The sequence below is a fragment of the Panthera tigris genome, chromosome E1, assembly GCF_018350195.1.
Source record: "Panthera tigris isolate Pti1 chromosome E1, P.tigris_Pti1_mat1.1, whole genome shotgun sequence".
In the NCBI taxonomy this organism is placed as follows: Eukaryota; Metazoa; Chordata; class Mammalia; order Carnivora; family Felidae; genus Panthera; species Panthera tigris.
In genome coordinates, this window is record NC_056673.1 from 50,732,969 (window position 1) to 50,759,429 (window position 26,461).

Below are 26,461 nucleotides of genomic sequence, written 5' to 3' on the forward strand. Positions count from 1 at the left end.
TTTTAATCACACAGATAGGAGTGATCATAGCTTCAAATAGGAAATAGGCAGCTGCCAGACTTCTGGGCTTTGTCTCCCTTCTTTTCTCATATTAGTTTTGACATTACAGACACAAGATATCCTGGATGGACCAAGGACTTTAGAGTTTGAAACCCATTTCTAGACATAGAGTCATTTTGTTTGTTTGCCAGCTCATGGGCCCTGTAGAGTTTCTTTTTCTGATTCCACTTCCTGTACTACTAGAAAAGTAGGACACAGCATGTCAAGGCTAAAAGTCTGCTACTCTATTGACTAAGCAGTCTGAATTTTAAAGGAGTAAAGACCTGACTCTAATAATCCTTAAAACATCCTTCGTTTTAAGCTGTAATCTGGATGCTTGGCTTTGTGTAACTTTCCATAAAGGCAGTTTACAGGGAACCCGTGTGTCTACTCACCTCTACCAGAACTCAATTCATTACCCAGAATAGTAAATGTGCACATTCTGTTCTGTGTAGGAACATCTTTACAGGACTTTTTACAAATTTTTCAAATTGACTTTTGGTCTCGGCCAGATAGCACCTCTAACGGGGGGGGGGGGGGGATGGCGGGCAGAGATACTGGGACCAGAGTCTAGAGACTTGTGTTTCAGTCCCAGCTCTGCCACCAACTGATCAGAGGAAAACTGTGCTACTATCACAGTAACTGTGATACGTGCAGTTTTAAGAGTCTGTAACATGCACTTGTATTTTAACTTGCTCAAAATATGCTTAGGTAGCTCATTTTCACAGAACTTCTGAATTAACCCGTACAGAACATTTATTGAGCATTTGCTCTACTCAGAGACTTAATAAGTGTGTGATATAAGCAGAGTAAAGTAACATCATTATTGAGCAGCTCCCCCCCCCCGCCATGTTCACCCTATAAATATAATCACTGCTTTTTTTTTTTTAAGTTTATTTCTTTATTTTGAGAGAGAGAGGCATGAGCAGAGGAAAGGCAGAGAGAGAGGGGGAGGGAGAGAGAATCCTAAACTGTCACCATGGAGCCTGACACAGGGCTCAGTGTCACAAACCACGAGATCATGACCTGAGCCAAAATCCAGAGTTGGACACTTAACCGACTGAGCCACCCAGGTGCTCCTGTAATCACTGTTTTTAAGGGACTTCTGATCTATTAAAGAGAAAGGCCCAGTTCATATAAACCTAATGGCTGGCAGTGGGTGAAAATGGAGGCTGGGACCAGAATCTAAAGCCACAAGAAGTCATTGTGATCTAGGAACCATGGCAGAAATACGATGCTAGCTGATACATAATTATATACTCTATGCCAGAACCTGGCCCACTGCTTCTCATAAGTCAAAGCAATGCTCTTAGGTGGATGCTATCGTTTGACTCATTCTGCATGTGAGAAAGGGGTCTGAGACATTAAGTGATTTGCCCAAAGCCAGAACTAGTAATGGAATAAGTGTGCTAATACAGGCTGCCTTATGACAAAAGACCCACTCTTCTACAGATAAGTCAAGATGCTCGATGTATTCCAATGAAAGTAAAATATTTTCAGCAAGAGCCATCAGAGAGGGCTTTATATATTCTGGGTTTTGTTTTGTTTTTCCCCCCACAGGGCCTTATAGTACTTCTCACAGTTTTTGGTCCCAGGATTATCTGTATGAGAATTAATTTGGGTGAACTTGTTAAAAATATAGATTCCTAAGTTCTGTCATAGATCTATTCAGTCAAAATTCTGAGATTGGCCAAGGAAATATAATTTTGTGATCATCATTTGGGTTTATCCTCCTGTACACTGAAGTTGAGAACAAATTCAAACAAGAAAGATTAGATTTCAATAGGTGAATATATTGAACAATAATTGGAGATGGAGAGAATATGGACAAAGGTGTGGTATCCAAAGATAAGCCATTCCAGGGATTTGAGAGAAAACATTTAGTAGCATGTAGGGTGTGTATAAGGAAATGGCCAGATACAAGTACAGGTCTTGATAAATACAAGTTAGGGGGTCAAAGGTACAGCTTAGGGAATATAGTCAATGGTACTGTAATAGTGTTGTATGGTGACAGATAGTAGCCACACGCATGATGATCATAGCATAACATATAGAGTTGTTGAGTCACTAGGCTGTACACCCAAAATAAGTTGTAATATTGTGTTTCAACTATACCCCAATTAAAAAAAGAAATACAGGTCAACCTTCACTGAGCCTTGAGGAAAACATCTCAGGACATTGGACTTTACTGGACATTCACATGGAGACATTTGGTTTATTGGATGGAAAAATAGCCTGTTAAAGTAGAATTTTATGTCAGTTAGTCTGGTAACCATTAGTTTGGCTGGGATGGGGAGAGGCAAGAGCTTACTTAAGGGAGGCTCTTGATGCCCCAATGTGTGAAATATCACTTGAGGATGTTGAGTGCTCAGAAAGGAAACGAGTAGAGGAAAATAAATTGCGTGTGAAGCTACATAGCATAAAGACATTTCTTGAGGTAGAAGGTAAGAGAGGTTCAAAAGATAGGACGTTGCCTGGGTCTCTGAGTATCTAGAAAGATGGAGCATCCTGAACAGGAAGAGGTGAATCAGAAGGAAGCAATGGTTTAATGGCAGAGGATGGAGAGTCCAGTTTTGCACATATCTGTGGTGCTAGCAAGACACAGATCTATGGTCTAATAGGCAGATAGAAATTCAAGATGGAGTTAAAGGTAATATGCCAAGCTTGAGGCATAGACCTAAATAAATGTTGGGCATTACTAGAAGGAGAACCATAAGGGTGAGGGAGTATATGAGAACATTTAGAGGATTACAGAATTAAGCACAGGTCAGCACCCAGGGAATCCCTTCACTAATACTGTGAAGAAGAGGTTGAGGGGGAAAAAAAATGAACTTTATTCTCAAGAGGCATTGGACAAAAATATAGCCTGAAGTTAATCTTAGAGATAATCTCTTCCTAAGCAGAGGTGAATATCTCAACATATGACTGGTGGCCACTATTATAACCTGCATTTCCGGAGAACTGACAGTTAAGATCAAACAATTTCCTGCTGTGGTGACCGTGAAGGTGGAAATGGACGTTATCCCTCTTAATAATCACAATCATAAATCACGTGGCAATTGAAAACATCTAGGGCGCAAATCACACATCTGATCACAGCTCTTATTTTTTCCCAGGGTGCACCCTTGACTTAAAAGGTTGGGGCCAACCATGAAAGAGTCAAAAGGAAAGTCTCCTCCTTCTGCATCATGAGCCCCCCTCCAAAACTACCTCATCTTCAAGAACTTTCCTAACATTTGTTTTCAAGTCCAACCTGGAAGCAGAACAAGTAAGGCAAGTAAATATCAAGAGCATGAGGGAGCTTGTCTACCCCCATTGCCTGTCCACAGGAGAGCGGTGTCTGTCCACGTTGATAGCAATGTCGCAAATGCCAAGTTCAGATGGATCCAGTTTTTGGGGGAGGATGCAGGGAGGTCTTTTTCACCAGAACCAGCTTCCCTTTCTTGGTTTCCCCCCTTTCGCTGACTGTGCCTCTGGGCATGCCAAAGTGTCCTTCTGTGCAGTGGACACTTAGCTTACTTGTGCGTGGGGGTAAAGCAGCCTTTGATAAATATAAAACCCCATCATTATCTCATTTTGGTATATTCTGAGATTTTCCTAAACAGATGTCATGGAAAATTCATTGAGAAAGAACATAACTTGTTACAAAAGTAACCCACAGATTTTTATCTTCCTCTTTTGCCTTAAAAGTTCAAAGCTGGGGGAAAACGACTTAATTGAGATAGGCCTTAGAAGAGAAAAAGAACTGAAGGGTAATTCATGTGGCATTGACTGTGTAGTATTACGTGAATTGTGTTGGATGGAAATTTAAATGCCCTAAATGCCTAGTGATCAGGCTTGGCGCTTAAAAATGTTCCATTTTCTTAAAACCTTCAACCATTCTCATTTTGAACATTGCTGTTCTTTATATATTAAAAAAATGCCATAATGAATGGAAAGGTAACTTTGAGCTCATTTTTCCAAATAATGGATTCGTTTTCCCAAGGAGAGCTGACAGGCCTTCCTAATACCCCTGATAACAAAAGGATGCTGAGAAGGCTGGGCTCAGGGCTATGCCAGAGGGCAGGGCAGACAGATGGTCCTTGACCATTCAAGAATCAAATCCTTGATTTTGATCATCAGTTGAGTGCTATTTGAACTTGTCACTAAAACGAGCAAGTACTTCTAAAAGTCTGTGTCCTGGGATACAGTTTAGGATAAAACTGCAACCATAATCAGGGAGTTGGAACTAGTCATTTGAGGCATGTCTTTGAGCTATGCTTTCAGAATCCACGCCTGGATGATCTTGCAAAGGTATGTCAGAATCGTCGACATTATTTTTTATTTGGAATCCCCGAAAGAAGTAACCTCACCACTTTGCCTATTAGAATGGTGAAAACAACAAAGAAAGAGACGCACAAAAACGGATATTATCAAGGCACGGTGAGGCTGTTGAACTATAGCAGCAAGCCTTCAGTGCCAGTAGGAATGCAAAATGATACCGTCGCTTTGGGAAAAAGTGTGACAGTTGCTTAGAAAGTGAAGCATCCACTCCCTGTATGACCCAGCCATTTTGCTCCCTATTTTCTCAAGAAAAATGAAAATTTAGGTTTCCATAAAAACCTATACATGAATGATGATAGCAGCTTTCTTCACAATTGCCAAAACCTGGATGGAATCCAGAGGTTTCTGATTTGGTGACTGGGTAAGCAAACTGGTGCATTCGTGCCATTAAGTTGACTTGCTAAGTAACAGGGATGCAACTCCAATCCAGTTTCCAAGGTGAAAGGCGCGAGACCCAAAAGCCTTCTTATGCGCTGTGTGATGCGATTGATACGACAGTCTAGGGAAAAGGCAAAATTATAAGAAGAACAGGTCAGTGGTTGCCTGGGGTTGCAAGTGGCAAGGAAGTAACTATAAAGGGGCAATGTGAGGGAAGTGGAGGGGGACCGACATTGCTGTGCATCGAATCCCATAGAACTGTGTGTCACAGAGAGCGAATTTTACTGTATGGAAATCGCACTACAGACTTACTCCACAGTATCTCTTTTCCAAACTGGAAAGTTTTGGAAGTCCAGTCAAATAGCGTCTGCTGACATGTTCCCCCAAAAAGACGTTAATACTGGGAAGGGCAGGAGAGTACCATGCTTGCTTCTTCATTAAATATATCAGTCTTAGATAAAGTGCCCTTTGGAGGGGGGATTCTTCTTCTGTGTGCTTGTATTGGACTCTGGTTCTTGTACCTATTTTCTGTGGCTTCTGTCTTACGTACCTCCAACTGTTTTATCTCTTCAACTCAGTGATGATCAATGAATCACCAGATCTCCAGAGACAAAGGGTCATCTTTCATTTATTTAGCTCAGCAAACATTTATTCAGTGTCTACCATATCCCGAACACTCTTGGAGGCACTGGGGATTCGTCAGCTTAACTGTATAAAATCTATCTTCCACTCGGCAATTTCAATTTGGTGTCAATAGTCAGAAATACTCACCTGCGACTTCGTTACCAGCTACTATAAACTCAAATCCAGCTGAGTTTCAGCTAGTAATTAAAGTTGATATTGAAAGCATAAAAAGAGAGTATCAAAACAATAGCAAGTCGGTGGCCTCAGTCTCTTCCAGTTTTGTTTTCTGATTCATAATTCAAAAGAACTGTACCCTCTGCACGTTGAGATTCTGGAAACGAATTGGTATTTTCACTTAGCTGTAAAATATTAACAAGCAATAATTTGTTCATTTGAAGTAACACAGAGAAATGAGAAGTGACTCTTGGTTAAGAACATCCTATCTTTCAGGAATGGGCTACACATATGTGACAGATAGGAAGTGCACTGGAATGAGGAGTTTTCTAGAACTTTTTTTTAATAAGTTTATTTATTTTAAGAGAGAGAGAGAGAGAGAGAGAGAGAGAGAGCACACACAAGTGAGCACAAGTAGGGGAGAGGTAGAAAGAAAATCCCAAGCAGGCTCCATGCTGTCAGCACAGAGCCTGATGCAAGGCTTGAACTCACGAACCGTGAAATCATGACCTGAGCTAAAATCAAGAGTGGGACGCTTAACCAACTGAGCCACCCAGGCGCCCCGAGTCTTCTAAAACTTTGAAAGGATTTGCAGTCACAAGAAGGAATCTTTCCATCCTAGATAAAGTATGTCCAAGGATTGATAAAAACACTAAGGGGATTTATTAATTTCCTAATGCTGCTGTAACAAATTACCATGAACTCGGTGGCTTAAAACAACACAAATTTATTATCTTACAATTCTGGAGGTCGCAAGTCTGAAATGGATTCCACTGGGCTAAAATCAAGTTGTTGGCAGGGCTGAGTTCTTTTCTGGCGACTATGGGGGATCATCTGACTTCTTGCCTTTTTAGCTTCTAGAGGCTACCTACGTCTCTAGATTCATGGCTTCCTTCCATTTTTCAAAGCCAGCAATGGCGGGTCAAGTCTCTTTCACATCATATCACTCTGATGCTGACTCTTCTGCCTTCCACTTCCATATTTCAGGGCATTTGGATCATAGTAAGCACATTTGGATAACCTGGGGTAACGAACTGATGCACAACTTTAATTCTATTTGCTATCTTAATTTTCCTTTGCCGTTAATTTAACATATTTAGCAGTTCTGGGAATTAGGACATAGTCATATTGGAAGTACATTATTCTGATGACGACAGGGGTAAACAGTTAAAAATCGCACGTCCCTGTGATAGCCTGTAGAATTGGTCAAAATCCTAATCTTAACCACAGGTAAAGTTAAAAGTAGTATTTGCATGTTGACTGGCTTCTTGAGCTCCTTTTGTTTTCTTCTACGCTGTATGAGATATTAAGATACTTCTCATGTGGGTCACCCCTCAAAGAAATAAACAAGCCAACGGACAGAGGGATACAGACAGGCGAAAGCTGGTTATCTATTCTATCATCCTTCCCAGACAGCTTGTTTTAAGTAACATGACTACCAGAACAAGATCCTTGGCCACAAGCTCCATTTTGTTTGCAATCTAAGCCGTGTCAGTGGGTCTGTTCGCACATGGAACCACTATTTCTTTGTGTCGACACTGATAAACTGGTCTAACACCTTTCCTGCAAGAATTTCAAGGACCTCTAAATCTAAGAAACAAGATAGTTTTGCAGGATGTATGTGTTTCACCCACAAATGGAATTCCTGGTGTGGGGGAATTTTGACCAGATTTTGCTTTTTTGATGTTAATTTTTCTAACTAGTGATTTAGAGCAGCACAGATGAGAACGATGAGCATCTCACTATTTTAATTTGCAGTGAGGAATTCACAAAAAGATGAAAGTTTCACAATAAAATCTGAATTACTTAAGTTTCATGTGGATTTCTTAGCCAATTACCAGTTTCTCTCATCCTCAGGGAGACCACTTGTGGTACGGGCCTTTAAACCGTCGGATTCTTTAATTTTGTGACTTTCAAAAATTTAGCAATGAGAGATCTCATGCTTTAAAGAGGAAAAATGTTTGTAAAATTAACTCAAGGTTTTTCAGACATCAAACACTTTGGGCTTTCCGCATCTGTGACCTCATGAATATTCTCATGTGCTAAGTGTCCATGGATATGAAACATACAGATTAAAATAAATATTCACTATTCAACAAAAAAGGAAAGGTCTTGGCAAAATGAGATGACTTTGAGCAGATGAGACTCGTGAAGACCACGGAGGGCAACTAGCTTTGAAGCGTGTGTCCTCAGGTCTGACAGATAAGTATTTGAATCCTGGCTTTATCAGGGCAAATACTATAATTTAACCACTCAAAATATAGTGGGTTTTTTTTCCTTCTTCTATAGAAATAAATAAAATGTCCATGCATATGCTGATTGTTTTTTCTAGGCTCACGCACATCTAGAAAACACTACTTTTCCAAGATTTCCTTGCAGTTAACGTGTCCCAGTGGGCACAATTAATGTGGCCTCCAGAAGGAGGGAACGTTTTTTTTTTTTGTTTTTTTTTTTTTTACTTTTGAAGTCACTTGCTATCTCAGTATTTATTTACTTACTTACTTACTTACTTACTTTTAAATCCAGGTTAGTTAACATATGGTATAATAATGATTTCGGGTATAGAATTTAGTGACTTATCACTTACATGTTACACCCGGTGCTCATCTCAACAAGTGCCCTCCTTAATGCGCCTTGCCCTTTTAGCCTAACCCCCAACCCAACACCCCACCAGCAACCCTCCGTTTATTCTCTGTATTTAAGAGACTCATGGTTTGTCTCCTTCCCTATTTTTATATTATTTTTGCTTCCCTTCCCTTATGTTCATCTGTTTTTATCTTAAAGTCCGCATATGAGTGAAATGATATGATATTTGTCTTTCTCTGACTGGCTTATTTTGCTTAACATAATACAGTCTAGTTCCATCCACATTGTTGCAAATGGCAAGATTTCATTCTTTTTGATTGCCGAGTAATACTCCATTGTATATAAATACCACATCTTATTTATCCATTGATCTATCGATGGACGCTTGGGCTCTTTCCATACTTTTGCTATTGTTGATAGTGCTGCTATAAACATTGGGGTGCATGTTCCCCTTCGAATCAGCACTCCTGTATCCTTTGGATAAATACCTAGTAGTGCAATTGCTGGGTCGTAGGGTAGTTCTATTTTTAATTTTCTGAGGGACCTCCATACTGTTTTCCAGAGTGGCTGCACCAGTTTGCATTCCTAAGGAAGGGCCCTATTCTTTTTCTCTTCCCTTTTCCTTCCTTCTGGACTGGACCAATTATCTTGGACAAAGGTGTAGAGAACTGTATTGTAGCAAGACTGATGGATCTTGAGCTGAACATTATTCAAGCCACTATTTCACCTTCTGTTACTTAAGGCCAAACCTAATCTAATTCACTCAACAATTTTGAAACTACTAATATCTGAACCGGTGGTTAAGGATTAAATGAGATTAATGTATGTCAGTCATCTAGCACAATGACTTGCCTATAGAAGGTAAAATAGATGTTAATTGCCTTCTCCTCTCCATGATAAAAGTAAACTTCTAAAGACCTTCATCCATGAAAACATCTCAGTGATTCTGATCTTCAAAGTTAATGGCAAAGAGACATTTTTGACTCTGAGGATGAGATGCCTCCAGAAGGACAATAAAAGGATTTCTGTTTCCTAATTCATTCTTCTGTAATTAACTTGTGCGGCACGTTTTGGGTACTGATTATGCCCCCTGCACTATACTCAGGATTGTCATTGTAAGTAAGATTTAGATTTTGCTTATGGTAAGCTCAAATTCTATCAGAAAAGAGAAGCAGAGAAGCAGTGATTAAGATAGAGTGTGATGAGTACTACAATTTAAAATATTCACAAAAATACTATGGGAATAGAGAAGGTTGCTTGGTCTGCCCAAGGAAATTGGAAGATAGTGAAGGGAAGGAAAGGTTTTTAAATAGAGCAGGGCAAGAAATGCATAGTGTATCTAGTGGGTGATAGAATAGTTTTATAAGGCATGAAATGTCATGAGATAGAGATGAATGGTAGGTCAGCATTAGAAGGTGACAAAAGACAGTATCTGTGGAGGACGTAACCATAAGACCATATGTGATCAATTTTGAGTTATTTTTGTATCTGATGTGAAGGAAGGCTTAGGCCTCTCTCTCTCTCTCTTTCTCCTTTTACATAGATAGTTGATTGTTTCAGCATAATTCATGGGAAGGAGCATTTTTCCTCCAATGAATTACCTGGGCTTTTTTGTAGAAAAATCAGTCAACTGTGTATATGGATCTGTTTGGACTTTCTGTTCTGTTAATTGATTTGTCCTCGTGCCAATAACACATTGAATCATTGTAGCTTTAAAGAATAATGTAAAATGAGGTTATTTAAATATTTGGACTTATTTTTTTCTATTTTTTCCTCACCACCCCCCTTTATTGTTTATTTTTCTAGGTTCTTTTCATGCCCATATAAATTTTAGAATCAGTTTTTCAGTTTCTCAGAAAAATCTACTGGGATGTATGTTGGGATAGCACTGAAATCTATGAATCAAGTCAGTGGAAAATTGACATTTTAACAATCTTGAGTCTTCCCATGGATGAACATAGAATAATTCTCTATTCAAAATTGATAAGTAAAATGACTTAAGCCTGGAGATTTCTTTATGGCAATATTTTTTATTAAGATATCAGTTTTTTAATAGATATATGGTTAGTAGAGGTTTATTGATTTTATTACATTTTTCAAAGAGCCAACTTTTGGATTTGTGTATTTTCTCTCTTTTTCTATTTCATTGATCTTTATCCTTATATTAGTTATTTCCTTTATTCCACTTACCTGGTGTTGTATTTGTCCTTGTTTTCTTAGATTCTTTTTTTTGAAGACTGTATTTTTAAGTAATCTTTACTGCCAATGTGGGACTCAAACTCACAATCCCAAGATCAAGAGTTGCACGCTCTACTGACTGAGCCAGCCAGGTGCCCCTTGATTTTCTAGATTCTTAGGCTCGAAGCCAGATGATTGATTTTAAACATTTTAATGTTTATACATTGATTTTAAGTATTTCAAGGTATTCATTCCTCTCCAAGAACTTCTTTAGCTACACCTGTCGATTTTTGTTATGTTTTATTGACAATCAGTTCAAGATATTTTCTAATGTCCTTTCTCTTTTTTGTTTTTTAATTGGATTCATGGGCTACTTAGAAGACCATTGATTAATTAATTACCAAATATTTTGATTGTTCTGAATCTCTACATATTTTATTATTGCTTTCATTTGGTTTAATTGTGGCCACAGAACATATAATGTGTGGTTTCACACCTTTGAACGTTATTAAAACTAACTATGACACCACACATAATATTCAGTTTGGGTGGGTCCAGCATAGAGTATCCTTATGTGCTCTAGAAAATTCTGTTGTACAGTTGTTGAAAGCAAAGGAAAATCATGGACACCTTGATGGCAATAAATCTGACAACTTAAATGAAAGGGAAAAATTCCTTGGAAGACACAGACCACCAATACTAACATAAGACAGAATAGAAAAAAATCTGTATAGATGTAAACAGTTCCTTGTATATTCTGTGTATAGTGCTTTCTGTCATATAAATGAATTATAAGTGTTTTCTCCTGAGCTGTGGCTTGCCTTTTCATTTTTTTTTTCCTGGTGCTGTCTGAAGAGAACATGTTTTTCTTTTGGTGAAGTCCAATTGGTCAATTATTATTTTTCTTTTCACAGTAAATGTTTTTTTGCATCCTGGGTCGTCTACTCCAAGGTAGAGAAGATAATTTCCTATGCCTCCTTCTAGAGCTGTTTGGGATTTACTTTTTACATTCATGTCCATACTTTACCTTGAATTAATTCTTGGATACAGTGTGATGAGTCCTAGCTTTTTTGGACTCCTACAATGGGGAATGTCCGGTGCTCTGTTAATGGGGGGTCTTACCCCATGTGATTTCCTTCTTTCAAAGATCCGATGGCTCTCTGTACTCTTTTCCATCCATCTGCAATGCCTTCAAAGTTCTTTTTATATTTTGTTCAATTTGTAATTGTTATCTGCAGGAATATTAGTCCATTCCACTACTGGACTCAGAACTCTCTGAATCTCTTTTGAGAACCATAGGTCAGAGTCTGCTTTTAAAATGTAAGGATTCAATCAGCAATTCTCAGCAATTCTGGAAAATTTTCAAACTACTCCTTTTACATGTCTTTTATTTTCTATTATCTCTAGTGTCTCCTTTTGTAATTCTTATTAGACGTTTTTATCCTTTCTTATTCTATCCTATTTTCTCTCTTGATGTCTTGTATTCTAATTTCCCTGTCTCTTTGTGCTACATTCTGGATAATTTCCTCATTTACTTTCCAGAGTACTGGTTCTCATTTCAACAACAGCTTCATTTTGTCCAATGACACTTGTTCCTTCTTTGATTGCATATTTTAATTGTGATCTTCCCCTCCTCCCTAATTCTGCCTATTTTTCTCATATTGTCATTTTATATCCTTAATTATTCGACACGTACTTATGTTATTTTTACATTATCCTGTCATTTCAAGTCTTCAATACAAACCCTTCTGTCTCCTTATCCTACCTGAAAAACTGTGCAGTGTACCATTGTGATTGTGAGGGCGTCTTTGACGGAGGTGGATGTCTTTTTTCTCAGTGAAACTGTGTGCTTTGAGTTTGCTCTCCACTTTGTTCCCAGGGTTTCAAGGGCCAAGTGATCTGCTTTCACACTGATTTCTCATCTCGGGGATATAAGCACCATGTAGGTAACATACATTTTGCTCCATGTCGGTATGTGGTGTTAGCCTGAGATGTTTGATTTCCAACAGAAGACTTTATCGTCTCCTTCCACGGGCAGAGATGTACATTCTCATTGCCACATAGACAGGCCGGTGAATGGACTTACCCTAGCTCACCCTTTGAAGAAGGGTCAAAGCTAGACTAGTCTCCACCTGATGTAAGGACTTCAGTTCTAAATCTCAATCCAACTCAAGCTCAATGCAGCCCCTTCTGTTCCTGTATGTGAATGAAAATATCAGTCCCTAGTCTCTACGGTCTAGCTCTGTTCTGACAGTTCCTGAGGTTCCTGGGTCATTCATTCATACACTTATCTCTCTAGCTTGAGTTGTTTCTTTATTTCTGGAACCTGGGGATTTTCCTTTCTTTCCTTAGGGTTCACCTATAGGATGACTCAAATATTTCTGTTGTGGTGAAAAGAGAGTTCCTAATCCCCATTGCAGTTTAAAGTTTCTATTAGATTTTTTTTTTTTATTCTTGAAGGCATGTGTTTTATTTGTATGTTAATCCTCTGTAGTACTTAGCATAGTGCTATACAACTCCATCAGTGCTTAATAGGAGTAGACAGAATGAATTTAAAAATGAATGAAAGGAAGCGACTTTAAATAATAAAAGTCAAAAGAGAGAAGGCCTTAATACTTCATTTATTTATTTGTTTATTTAGTAAGTAGGCTCCACACCCAGCACACAGCCCAATGTGGGACTTGAACTCATGACCCCGAGATGAAGATCTAAGCTGAGATCAAGAGTCTGATGCTTAACTGACTGAGCCCCCCAGGCACCTGGAGACTTTAATCTTTTAAATAGATGAATTGTCTCACCCCATCCCAAGTGGCTAGAGGAGTTAGGTAGGGGCCAGGAGATGATGGAAGGCATTACCTTCCTCACTGTTGTATCAACAAGTATAATGTACTGCTTGATTTCAGAAAGAAAAAAGCACCATGCTGGTTGCTGTCCACAGAAATTCTGCCAACATCCCGGTGGTTGCTGGTTTATAATTTTATGGGTTTACAGAGGATCAAACACTGTATTATTATGTTTGGCTACTAACTCAGGTCAGCAGTTGAAAAGGAGAAGAAAGGGGAGCTGAGTGGGTTGGAGGGAAGGAGGGAGCATGCGTAAGCTGGTGTATGTAACACAATAGACTTCACTTACTGAGTGTGAAGCAGTCTTAACTGAATCTCAGTGAATTTCCTTTCCACAGAAGATAATTAGTATATATTCAGAGGTCTGTTTTATAAGAATTGAAGATTTGGCAATTATGTACTGCTTTAATTTTGACTGTAGGATAAATTAATGAGTCATTTGCTCCATGTGTATGCTTTTACAGAGATTTGAAATGGAAGATTTTAATATCAACGAAGACAAAAACAGGTGATCAGACTTATCCCAAATCCCAAATCTCTCTCCCTTCGAAAGATATGTATTTACCAAAATGTAATTCGTAGGAATATCAATATTAAATCTTACAAGTATAATTTTAGGCATTTAAAATAACATCCAATAATTATGGAGTGATTACAATACCTAAACTATTTTAAGACCTCAGACAATGTGTATATTTTCTCAGAAAAGGAACTTCAGATTATTAACGTAAGAAATTCTGCACCTTGACCGTAATATCATCTAGTGGGGCCAAGAGGAAATTAGGTTTGACTTCTTTGCCACGGTTTCTTTGCCTTGGATCCACAAGGGGCTAGAAGAAGGGGGGATAAAATAGTTAGGGTTGCAATTTTGTTTAATGTGAAACACACTAATTTTTCCTATATCTGCGACCTCTCTCTCCTGTTCCTTTCTCACAGTAACTGCTCGGTGGTGTTCGCTTTACCATTAGCTGGCTCCAAAGGAAATGGGAGAGGATTGTGCACGGACGTTACGAAAGCACCAGACACAATACAGCTGTGTTTATTATTATTAAGATAAAAGTGCATAGAAATCAAGACCTTTTCTTGGTCCATTTATCCATTATATTCTATATTCCATTATTCTCTCATCCAACAGGTATTTAGGGCATAGTTATTTTGTGTTTCGAGGCACTAAGAATGCAACAGTGAAGAAGTGAAAGCAACACCCTTCCAGGGAGCATACATTCCGGCAGGGAGGTCTCATAAAGAAGAAAGCAAATATGTAAGTGGATAAAATGGATAAAATGGAGGAGAGAAATAGAGGGGCTGGCTTGTGCTGGAAAAGCTATGTAGGGCAAGGGAGTCAGAGATGGCCTTTCTGAAGACAACAGTCATCAGATAGGTGAAGGATAAAAAAGGAACCTACTTTGCGAAGATTGAGAAGAAGCACTGATAGCAAGTAGGCCCTCCTCTAACATGTTTTGGGCTCCAGGATGACAGTACAGGTGGCATTCCATATGCCCTCTACCTAGATACTTGCAAGTCATAAATTGAGCTAACAAACTGGCAATCTAATATTTTCTATCCTTCTACCTTGACCAATAAACTTGCCCAACAACCTGGAGGGCCCTGCTTTGAATTTAGAATGCCTGGCCGCCTTGGCGTTCTTCACTGGCATGTGGGCCACATGGGGCCACTTCCTGGGCCCTCCACTGCATGAGCTCATCCATGGGCCCAAGTCCCCTTGTCTTCACACCCCTGGCGGCCTCCCCCGATGTGGACCCCAGTCCCCACATCCAAGCTCTGCCCAGGCTACCCCTTGGCACCCTCTAGGGCCTAGAGAGTGCACATCAGTATTTTCAACCAATCTGACTTTACTAAAACTTTTCCAACCCTTTGTTGGGAAAGAGTCCAATAATCCCGAATGTGAGGCGCTCAAGCTGTGGCTAAGATTGAAATATTTCCAAAACGTCAAAAAGGCCAGTAAACCTAGAATGGAGTAATAAGCAAAAGGCCATTCATAGTAGATGAAGTAGAAACACAGGAGCCAGGGGACTTTCAGCCATGCTGGGTAGTTAATTTTTCCCCAACATAGTAGAAAGTTGTTAATTTGACCATAATCTTCTATGCTTCACCTATATCTTACACGGGCGTTTTTATCTGCTACAAAACATGTTCCAAAACTACCCGTGTAGCTTACGGATTTCAAGGAACAGTTTCCTGTCAGGTATCTGGTAGTATTCCTCCCCTCTCCCCACTCCATAAAAATAATAATGATAAAAATCAAAATCAAAATACTCCTACCAAACACCGCCTACACAGAGAAAGTAAAACCAGTTCCATTTCATGGGAAGGAAAACTGGAGCTCACTTTTCTGTAGGAGGGAGAATACGAGACAATTAGGGGCAAGGAGATTGATTAGGCTCCTGCATCTTCCAAATGGTGGCCGTGTGATTTTGGATGAGTTAACCTCTCTACCTTTGATTTCATCTAATAAATCACTTAATAAATAGTGATAATAATAGTATTTACCACATAGTATTATTGCAGGAATTTAAATGAGGTCACCCATATAACATTTAACGCACTTAACAGAATGCCCAACACATAATATATGGTCAATAAATGTTTGTTGTAATTAGTACAGCTACTACAAGTATAAGAAGAACAACAGGGGCACCTGGGTGGCTCAGTCGGTTGGGCATCCAACTTCGGCTCAGGTCACGATCTCGCGGTCCGTGAGTTCGAGCCCCGCGTCGGACTCTGGGCTGACGGCTTGGAGCCTGGAGCCTGTTTCAGATTCTGTGTCTCCCTCTCTCTCTGCCCCTCCCCTGCTCATGCTCTGTCTCTCTCTCTGTCTCAAAAATAAATAAACGTTAAAAATTAAAAAAAAAAAAAAGAACAACAACAACAACAACAACTATGTCCACTGTTACTATTACTTAGGCCTACAGTATAAGCAATTGAGAGAACTTAAAATTTGGCTTTTCTGATTTAAAGACTATGGTCATTTCAGGAAAAAAAAAAAAAAGAGGCAAATAAGGGGCACCTGGGTGGCTCAGGCAGTTGAGCATCCGACTTCGGCTCAGGTCATGATCTCGCAGTTCACGGGTTTGAGCCCCGCGTGGGACTCTGTATTGAGAGCTGACAGCCTGGAGCCCGCTTCGGATTCTGTGTCTCCTTCTCTCTCTGCCCCTCCCCCACTCGCTCGCACTCTCTCTCTCTCTCTCTCTCTCAAAAATAAAATATTTAAAGAAAGGCAAACAGAACTTCAACAGCATCATTATTTGTAGACAACCTCCCTCATCCGCCTTCATAATACGAAAGGAGGTAAAGTGAGGGCATTGACATGTCATAATTTTGTAAAGTCGAAGCTGTTTCCTTTGCATACAGTCACGCTCACTGTGAAGCTGGCTTGGAATCCGCAGCTGCAGGGAGCTCTCGAATGTTCACACGAACGGAGTGAGACAGTTTTGAAAATATGAAACAATGAGCTACAAAAACTGATCATAATTCGGTTTTTGGCCTTTGGCTTTAGGGGTGGAGGGTCAAAGTCTCTCCCTGTTTCTGTCTCTCTCAACTGCTCTCCTTGTCTCTTTTTTCTCTCACTGTCTCTGTCTCTGTCTGTCTCTCCCCGAGACACACGCACATTAGACGCGCATACACGGTTTTCTCTATATTGTCTTCTTCTCGCTTAGACCCACTTCGGTGCCCTACAACTACTGCAGACAGTGTAGTCATTATCAATAGTTAACTACCTGTGCGTGAGTCAGACTCGCAATTCCGACACAGGCTTCAGTACCTTGCCCTATGAAACATCGTGTGCCATTCGTGACAAGTTCGGTGGGCTAGGAAACCATAATAAGGTGGTTTTCAGAATAACATGTTTTGTTCTCACACATTGTACCTGGACGTTGCACTGCCTCTAGGCAAACTTAGAGCCATGGCGTGTGGTGGGCACTTTGAGCTCAGGCTGACTGGGGTCACATCCTTGCTTTCCAGAAGGAGTTTCTCCAGGTTTCAATCTCTCCGAACATCAGATTCCTTTTCTGCGAGGAAGGCTACCATCAATCACTGCTTTGGTGTCTGTTCGTATTTATGATTATCATAATTACGTGAAATTAGGGCTGAGAGACTCTGGGAGGCCCAGGCTAATGCATATATACTACTCAAGAGGCAAATCTTTGACAAAGATCTTTAAGAGCAAGTTGTTAATATAGGTTCCTCAGAAAGAAAAGCCCGAGGCCAGGGCTGTGTGTGGGTCGATTATTTTGAGAAGAAATCTCAAGCAGGAGGGTTGGAGGACTGGAGGAAGTACCTCAAGGATGGCAGGGGAGACAGTTAATGGGAGCTATCCCGCTGGTCTCCACTGAGCTGATAGTTTGATTGCCTGTCCCTGTGGGGCTCCTCTGAAGAACTGGGTTTAATGGGATTTCGAATTATCCATCGGAAAGAAGGAAGATGAAGACTTTTATTGACTCGTTTCCATCCTCCTGAATTCAAGCGTTGACCCACGGGACAGTAATTCCTCAGAGCCACCAGGATGCACACGGAGGAGCACCCGGAAGGTTCTTGTAATTATCCCACCGTGTGGGTGTCAGAGAGGCCCTGGGGCAGAAAGGGAGAGACGCTCATTGGAGCTGCAGCAAGAGGCTGTCAGATCACACGGTTGGCAGCTAGCAGCTGTTGCTGTGGCACAATCTTAGCAAAAGATGGGCCAGGAGGATGTGAGGTCCAGCCCAAGGGGACCTCACATGCACGTCTACGTGCATGTTCCCTCGTGATGGGTTAGTGAGAGCAGTGGGTTAGTAGCTCTCCTTTAGTAGAATTCAAAACAATATAAGAATGTTATAAATTCAGATCATTGTTAGTCGTCTTGGGGAATAAGAAATGGAAGGAAAAATTCTTTTCCCTCTTCTATCTAATGCAGACTTTTTAAAGCTTGGCCCTCCTCCCATCTGGGATGAGATGTGAGTTCTTCGTTGGAGGAAGGGCTGCTCTGTGCACTGAAGGATGTTTAGCAGTTTCTCCAGCCTCTATCCACTGGATTCCAGTAGCACCCCATCCCCTGGTCATCCCCAAGTTGAGACAATAGGAAATGTCTTCAGACATTTCCAGAAACCTCCAGGGGATAGGCAGTTGCCCCCAGTTGAGAGCCACTGATCTAACAGAGTTGAGATGTATTTTCTGCTCCCCCTTTCTCTCTACCCCCACACCCCCCAGTCACTGGCCCCCATGAGTTTCTACGACCCGGGCACACAAGCATCCCATACCTATGACTTCCACCCCTATCCTAGTGACCTGTACCGACCAAGATTTTTCTCTGCAGCTCTGTTTACTAGAAGTTGCTATTAAAAGCAACTTGATAGGGCCAATGCAACTGGATGTAATTAAGAGCAGTGAAATAAAAGAATCTTCTGAAAAAAAGTATAAAGGGAGTACTCAAATAGTTTGCTGCAATGAGATATGGTTAAAAATATTTTTTATGTGTTTTTCTCCATGTTAAAATGCCCCTGATTTAATAAAGAACGGTTTAAAGAGTACTCCAGAATGTTTCCTTTGGTAAGCATACGCCACACCAACAACTTAGTGAAGATAATGTAAGTCTGTCCAGGAACAATTCTTTCTCTGTCAAAAGTTACATCTTTTTTTTTAATTAACTTTTATTTTTAGAATAATCTTAGATTTACAGAAAAATCATGACTATAGTATGGATGCTTCTTGGATACCACACGCCCAGTCATCCCTATTATTAACATTGGTCACAGTTATTACATTTGTCACAATTAATGAAACAAAACGACACTTTTTTATTAACTAAAGTTTATACTTCATTTAGATGGTTTTTTTTTCCTTTCTCCTAATGTCCTTTACTGTTCCAGGATCCCATCAGGACACCCTATTACATTTAGTCATGTCTCCTCAGGCAACTCTTGACAGGGCTGGTTGGTAACCTTCTTTCTAATCCAGGCCTTCTAAATCGAGGAGCATGGGGTGACCCTTCAGGGCAGAGCATTAAGGTGGCTATGGGTGAGAAATGTTTCGTTCTAGTTGTAGGCAAATAATAATAGCAATAATAATAGCAATAATAACCAATCATTGCATTTTTTACCATGCATCCCGGCAAGTGCTTTTCATGCATTAATTCATTGAACCTTCTTGAGAACCCTAGAGAGTAGGGACTGGTTACCCCATTTTACAGAAGAATACATTGGGACACAACGCACAGAAGTAACGTTTTCATTGTCCCGTAACTAGTAAGTGGGACTTACTAGTAAGCAACCCCTGGAAACTAAGTCTCTTAGTGAGGTCTGATGCTAGTGGGTTTTTTTTCGTCTTGTCATTTGTTTCTCTTTCTTTCTTTCTTTCTTTCTTTCTTTCTTTCTTTCTTTCTTTCTTTCTTTCTGTGTTTATTTATTTTTGAGAAAAAGAGAAACAGTATGAGTGGGGAAGGGGCAGAGAGAGAGAGAGAGAGAGAGAGAGAGAGAGAGACAGAATCCAAAGCAGGCTGCAGGCTCCAAGCTGTCAGCACAGAGCCAAACATGGGGCTCGAATCCACAAACTGTGAGATCATGACCCGAGCCGAAGTCGGATACTTAATCGGCTGAGCCAACCCAGGTGTCCCACTTCTTGTCATTTGTAACATGTCCCTACCATCACCTTCCTTGATGAAGCCTGTGGCTCTCCATTCCGCCATAGCTTGTAAGCTACTTGGAAACAGAGATCCTTTTTATTCATGTCTCTATCCACAAAGCACTCAGTTCGATGCCTTATGCATTTAAAAGCATTTGCTAAAGGATTATCGAATTGAATTTTTTAATTAAAAAAAAATAACCTAAGTTATTCTGGCCTCCAAGCTTGAACCCAGCAGCTCTGAAAATGAGCAAGAAGAATGCTTCTGGCAGAATAAGAGCTAAAAATACCCTCTCATTAAAGTAATGCTCAGAAATACCAGTGAGCTCTGGGAAGAGACATTTCTTCAGGTCCTCTGGCTATATACAGCCCAGGGCTGAGGTCTAATTGTAGGAAACAGTGCCCTGTCCAGGGCGCTGCCCTTGCCCGTGCTGGAAAACGTCAAGGTGTGGTGGAATGCCTTCTGGTCTGGGATTCGGGAGACCGAGGGTCCAGGGTGGATCCTGCCAGACACTAACTCGGTGACCTCCAGAAATCTTAATCTCTCTGGAGCTCCAAACGCCTCACCTGTAAAATGCTGGTGAAGGATCTTGGGCAAACTCTCAGCGTTCCTCCAGCTGTAACTTTCTATGACTTTAGGTGCAATTATGTGAGTCCTGGAAGCAGTGTTCATCCACGCAGCCTTTTTGGAAAAGGGGGAAGGAAAAAGGAAAAGAAAAACACTTCCATAAAAGTATTTATAGCACCGCCAGTGACTATGAATCACGGCATAATTAATTCTCTTTTATAAAGTTGCCTTGTTCCCTAACTTAGTGCAGTAATTCCCAAGCCCTGTTCAACAGCAGCTCCATTGACAGATATGGCATTTTCCTCGTCGCTTTGCACTGAATAAGTTCAAAGCCTCCAGACTAATCTCTGAGTTTCTGCCAGTTCTAAGTTCCTGTAACGGCATGATGCTAATCACATGTGACTGACTGACAGACCCAGTTGCCGAAGGATGTTAAGATGAATGTGATCTTTTTTGACTTTCATAAAGCTTCGGATTAATTTCCTCACATCAGTTTTGTCTGTCAAGTTTTAATATTAAGTGCTTTACAATTTAATTATGATTGGCCTAGAAAAATTAGCCATAGGCTGGTTTGAAATAGCTGGGTGCTGATCCTTGTAGTTACTGTAGATAACAAAATTCCCTCTTGTGCAAATGTATTCAGCCCTCCATTTCTTCGATATGATTCTTTCTGGCACCGCTTTCTGATAACTTGGCTTCTTCCTAACACCTTCCAGAACAATATTTCCTCATAAGACACGTCTCTCGAGTCTCAAATTCCACTCTAGGATTCTTAAAATGGAGGTTAGGAAGCTACTTGTAGGTATTCATGCCAGAGGGCTTGGTATCCTCTTGATCTTTAATATTTTGCAGATTCTGTTTTTATTTACTACACATCCACTTCCAACTTGGAGTTGAGAAACCATTGTTTCAGTCTCTTCCCCCTGAATTAGGGGATTGAGGGATTAGTACGAAGCTCACAGTAGCTGATATTATGTTGACAAATTCTACTGAAGGACCAAAGGAGAAAAATGGTAGGTCTGTGCAATATAAATGCATGTGTAGTCACTCTTCCAGTTGGGTCTTAGGTCATATTTGACTTTTGATGGGACCCATGTGGATAAAAGGTAGCTCACCCATAGGTGAGATTTCCTCTTTGACCTCGAGCAAGGAGGTAACCTATGTGGTATTGATCCCCTCACATGTAGAATAAAGTATTTGGACTGGCTGACTTCTGAGGTTTTTAAAAAAACTGCGCAATGAAAGGATCCAGGGAACAGTCTGGATCAATCCATTTTATCACTGCCCAAGCTGGTTCATATCTAAAACAATGGATAATTATGGGTCATTTTGAAGTGTGTTTTGTTTTGTTTTGTTTTGCCGTAATTTTGAAGGATAAGCCTTTGGTGTATCCTGTCAGGGTAACACTGTCACTGTATAAAAGATGTGGCCACCAGGGTGGTGAATTTATCTGATAGAAATGGCACCATACTTTCATCACTAGAGGTAGTCGTAGAAATTTACATGCCGCACTAAAAGCCTAAACATTTGGGAATCACTCAGAATATGATCAGTCTGCCGTAAATGCTCCCGAGAAGGATAGTAGCAAGCCAGACAAGAAGTGTAATTTTTGGCAGAAATAACCACTTTTCTGAAAGCCGGGTCCTCAATATCCACTTGACCCCAAATTGAACAGATTTAAAAATACCCAGGGATTTCCAGCTCTGTCTGTTGTTTCATTGCCTTTAGCCGATACTTAGCCCTCAGCACGGCCTTTTAGAGTTGTGTCTTTCAATCATATTTTCAATTTGTAAGCAGATAGAGATACAGCTACAGAAAATGACTGAGGCACTTTTTCTTGTTTGTTGTTGTTGCTGTTGTTTTGTTGTTCTGTGTCGCTTTTCAGGTTTTTTGTTTGTTGTTGTTGTTGTTGTTGTTGTTTTAAGTAGGTTTCACAGCCAGTATGGAGCCCAACACGGAGCTTGAACTCACGATCCTGAGAGCAAGACCTGAACTGAGATCGAATCAGATGCTTAATCAATGAGCCACCCAGGAACCCCCTCTTTCTTGTTTAGTGATATTCTATTATGTGAGAGAAAGTATCTTTTTTTTTTCTTTTTACTTTACATCTAATAAAGTACATCTTACACATTTATGAAGAAACTTCGAGGGGCGCCTGGGTGGCTCAGTCGGTTAGGCATCCGACTTCAGCTCGGGTCATGATCTCGCGGTTTGTGAGTTCGAGCCCTGCTCTGTGCTGACAGCTCAGAGCCTGGAGCCCGCTTCAGATTCTGTCTCCTCCTCTCTCTGCCCCACCCATCCTCATGCTCTGTCTCTCTCTGTCTCTCAATAATGAATAAACGTTAACAAAAAATTAAAAAAGAAAGGAACTTTGAGACTCCACATAAGACAGCAATTTAAAACTGGCAATCTCCTGAGTTATGTGCAGCCTCACTTGTACCTCAGGTTGGTATGTCCTCATCGGCAGCAGATCTGATTTCACAATGCAGCTCAGAGTATAGGATCTTAGAATGTTAGGGGAAGGGGCGAGAGACGCCCAGATATTCTACATAGAATTGCAAAGCAGCTGTACTGTCCGGTGAGGCAGCCCAGAGATCCTGCACCCTGTCACGGTCACTGTATGACCGAAGAGGGCTGCCAGGTCTCAGTACAGCCCAAGCAACTTTCTTTTCAGAGCTAAGTATTTTATTCTTTCCTAGGCTGCTAAACATCAATGGACAGTCATGCTGATTTCTCACCACGTGACTTCTTTCTCATGACATCTTTACCTGCTGAGATGAGAAATCTGTCAGGGTGAAGCTACGTGTTCGACATAGCCCTTTTTGATTTCTGCTCACTACAGAAATGAACCTCACATAAGACTTGTGGAATAAGAGAAACACTAACTTGAGGTTGGTTTTGCCTAATGGGCTAGCTAATTCCAACTTTTAGTCTTGTGAGGTTGCCCTGATCTAGAGGAGTTTTTATCATTATTTACCTAGGGCGTGTTGCTTGGTTCCAGTTGTCTTTCCTGTAACATAGGCGTTATCTACCTGGAGTTGGAGAAACTAAGAACAATGGCATAGAAAGGAGAACTAGGGGTATGGTTCCTGGTCTCAAAAGACGAAGCAAAAGTTCTGCGAATTTTGAAACTAAACAAGTCAAACCCAACCACCTCTCCCTTTGCAGGGCAGACACACGTGATCGGAAGCAGAATAGGAACTGTTCTTACCTTGTGTGTCACCATTGCTATGAAAATAGAATGTGCTTCCTTTATATCCTGTTGTTCTTTAAAATAAAGTTTTGATACGAGTAGGTCTGTTTCTAACTCTGTTCGTGTCACAACACTTGAAATGGTTCTTGCTTTCAGTGGGTTCCCCTTTGTCAGCTCAGGGTCTCATTGTGCGGCATTTTCCATAGGAAAACAATTGCTTGTTTGCAATGTAGCAAAATGGCTTCCTTGCAGACACCCAGGACACAAGGTTATAGAACTTCCCATTTTTTAACTGGCGGATGACTGCCCAGCTGAGTAATGAAATCGTGGTAGGAAGAGAATGGCTAAGGGTTTTGTGGTCCAGACTCTTTTGGAGCGATTAAAACCTTCTTTATATTAAAGATTCTGTGAAGAAAAACCATTGAGTGCTCTGTTCTAGGAGAAAGACTGTGACCTTACATAATACCTATCTTTGAATTCTAGGTTGTCCACTGGTAGGCTGTACCAACGTGGACAATTATATAGCTTTGTAAAGTTTAAATATCTGTCCCAATACTCTCGCTCCAGAATTCCTCATTAATTGAAGTTGGCAATAATTATGACATATGTTTGTATGGTGATGTGCCCAGTGAATTTTTATCCATGGCATATATTTGTATGGTGACGTACCCAGACTGGAATTTTTATCTCAGGTAACCATCGTGTTTGGAATTTATTCAGATTTCTGCCTTTAGTTAGGGATGGTACCTGTTGATCTGAGAGATTCCCTAGAGAGGTGCCTAAGATTCACCCAGGTATCCTTCTACTGTTCTTCATGAGGAAAGCAATTGTATTTTCATTAAACTGGGGTCTGAGCTCTCTGGGGACTTGACCTTTTCATAACCATAGGTGTAATGAAATCCTGAGGGCTGGGTAGAGCTATGTGGAAATGTGTGTGAGAAAAACAAAACTGCTTTGGCAGCAAAAGGAAGGATTGAGGATTTAGCTTCTCCCTGAAATTCCCATATGGTAAAAGTAGCTAGGTTGGCCCAAGATGGATGGCCTTGATTAATGCTTCATGTCAAGGAAGGCTGAAGTGGCTCTGAATTTGTGCCACGTACAACTCAGGCAGTTTCATGAGAAAGGTGTCTATGACTGAGCGTTGCCCCCAGTGAACTGAGTACCAGCTGATCCTGGTTCATGGTCTAATAGAGCTGGTCTTTATGGATTCTCCAAAAACTGTGTAAAATTACATTTCTATGTTAAAAAAAAAACCATTCTGTCTTAGTAAAGGAGACTATTACTTATAAATCTTACTGTCTGTCAGAGCGTTCTCAGCTCCTGACCATTTGCAATCAGCTTCTAGCTCATTTGGAGTGGGATGAGAATTTGAGAGGTTTCTTAATTCTGGTGTGGGAAATGGAAAGAATTCAACTCTTGGTGGTCAAAAAAAAAAAAAAAAAAAAAACTCAAAACAAAACAAAACAAAAAAACTGGGGAATGATTCTTTTCATATCACTGAGAAAAACACTGGCCTGTTCTTTGGCCTTTGGTTTCATAAAGAAGCTTGTTAAGGATCCAAACAACATCAGAGCCTCAATTCCCTTGGCCTCCTATTTTACTTTATTCTCACTATTTTCAAATGAAAGGAGTTGGTGTTTGAAGGAAGTATCCGTAGATAAAGTGTTCTTTTCTCTCTCTCCGAGTTCACCTCTGGCCCAGTTCACTCTCTTGTGTTATCCAGGAGACATAGTTACGCAAGTTCCAGATTTTCATATATTTATCAACCAGGAGGACCCCACCAGGCAGAGGCTGTCCCTTAATTCTTCACTGCTGTACTCCATTTTTTTTTTCTCCAGCATGCTGACATCTTGGTGAAATCTTGACCTACTCCCAGATAAATAAGATGTACAGATGTGGAAGGATAAAAGTCTCTTAGCTTGCATCGTTAATTTGGGGATGGTATTCACTGTTCCCCATATAACACTTATCAGATATGGATAGCACTCGACACTTCTCACCATGCCTTTGTGTACATTATCTAAGTTGCTTCTTGGACAACCTTCTGCAATTGTTGGTATTATGCCCTTCTTATGGATTCATTATTCATTCTCCAAGTAGAATTGAGTTATGCTATGTTAGGTATTGAGGATACAGTTTTAAAGAAGCCATGTTCTTTGCCTTAACGGAGATGATAGGCCAGTGAAGGATAAAGATAAGTAAATGGGTAATGGTATATAGGGAAATAACTGCTAGAATAGGACTGTATGGGAAGGCATAAGAGAGAGAATGTTTTGAGACTGTGGTAGAGACCCTGTTGAGGTACACCACTTGGCCATTCCTATATCAGTGCGTGCCGGTCTGTCTTCCACCTGCCAGCACTTTCATCTGTTTAAGGAGGCTTTCTTTGGTCACTCAGGCTATTCATCCCTTGACCAATGACTGGTAAGCATTAGTATGCAAATATCCCAGGTCCTTTGCTCTTCAGATGGGTAATTCTAGGTACATGCTTCCTACTGCTTTCTATACTTTCCCAGTTGGATCAAGCTCCATAACCCACAGTGATAACTGTCTTGATAACACTCTGTTAGTGGCCCCTTGCCTTTGCATTTCACTTTGGCACTTTGTTTTTCCTGGGATCACATTCCAAATAAACTACTTGAAGTCTAACCCATGTCTCAGAGTCAGCTTCCCGAAGAACCTAAATAAGAGGAAATGATCAATAAAGTATCTTTTAAAGGTAAAGAAAAAATATATATGTTTCTATTTAGAATATAGTTTTCATTCTTTAATCTGTTCATTTATTTCATAAAATTTGAGTACCGTTTGCATGCTTGGTGAGAGTTCCTGAATATCTGGGAGGAAGGAAATAGACATAATTTCTGATTTCAAGGGGCCATAGTCTAGTGGAAATAGGTCAATAAAAATAAACATATAGGAAGAATCTTTGAGAATACATATAGA

The 26,461-nt window shown here is 40.4% G+C and overlaps 1 protein-coding gene across 11 annotated transcripts in view; it reads left to right on the forward strand.

Annotated features, from left to right (window-relative positions):
• KCNJ16 (potassium inwardly rectifying channel subfamily J member 16) overlaps nucleotides 1-26,461 on the forward strand; it is a 165,455-nt gene that overhangs the window by 9,891 nt on the left and 129,103 nt on the right. For 10 of the 11 annotated variants that reach the window (XR_006211042.1, XR_006211043.1, XM_042965957.1 and 7 more), the window contains one exon: nucleotides 3,156-3,316. The gene's annotated coding sequence lies outside the window, so the exon portion shown is untranslated. The remainder of the gene's footprint in view (nucleotides 1-3,155; nucleotides 3,317-26,461) is intronic. The other variant, XM_042965952.1, reaches the window with a different exon arrangement.